Below are 637 nucleotides of genomic sequence, written 5' to 3' on the forward strand. Positions count from 1 at the left end.
TCCGGTAGCTTTTACGACCAGCAAGCCCGCTTTGCTTACGGATCCCGTGTTCAATAGCACGCAGCTCTTTGGAGCTGGGCCCTGCTTCCTTCTACCTCTTTTTTGGCTCAACAAAACTCCGGTAGGGCCCCGCGCCAGCTGGGTGCTCTCGTTTTCCCGCCTCAAACCAGATTGATGAGAAGCGGGGCGTCGGTTTGACAAAACTTTACGCACCTTGCGCACCGGACAACTGGTTCGAAGATGTCGGGTGCCTCCAGAAACAAAACACCGTCGGGAGTTTACAAGCAGCTCATCAGCTCGGCGCTCTTCCTCCTCCTTCTCAGCATAGCTAAGATCCATAGGCTCAGGCCGGCTCGTTGAGCTCTGAGGGTGTGTATTTCAACCAAGTCATGCCGACTTGAAGTTGAATTTGGTATTTAATGCCACGTTCACCGCTTTATCAGAAGAAGATGGCTGAACATATAGGTCTTCCATTCTGGCCTCGCCAATGCCGAGGCCCCCATGAAGACAGTCACTGTAACCGCCTCTGGTAGAGAATCGGCTGCCATTCCAGCAATGAGAATTCACAACTCTTGGATAAAGTTCATCAATTCCTTTTTCCCCTATCGGACGGTAAGGAAAGGCAATCGCACGCGAC

This window comes from Plasmopara halstedii, assembly GCF_900000015.1.
Source record: "Plasmopara halstedii genome assembly, contig: Scaffold_3156, whole genome shotgun sequence".
NCBI classification, from domain to species: domain Eukaryota; phylum Oomycota; class Peronosporomycetes; order Peronosporales; family Peronosporaceae; genus Plasmopara; species Plasmopara halstedii.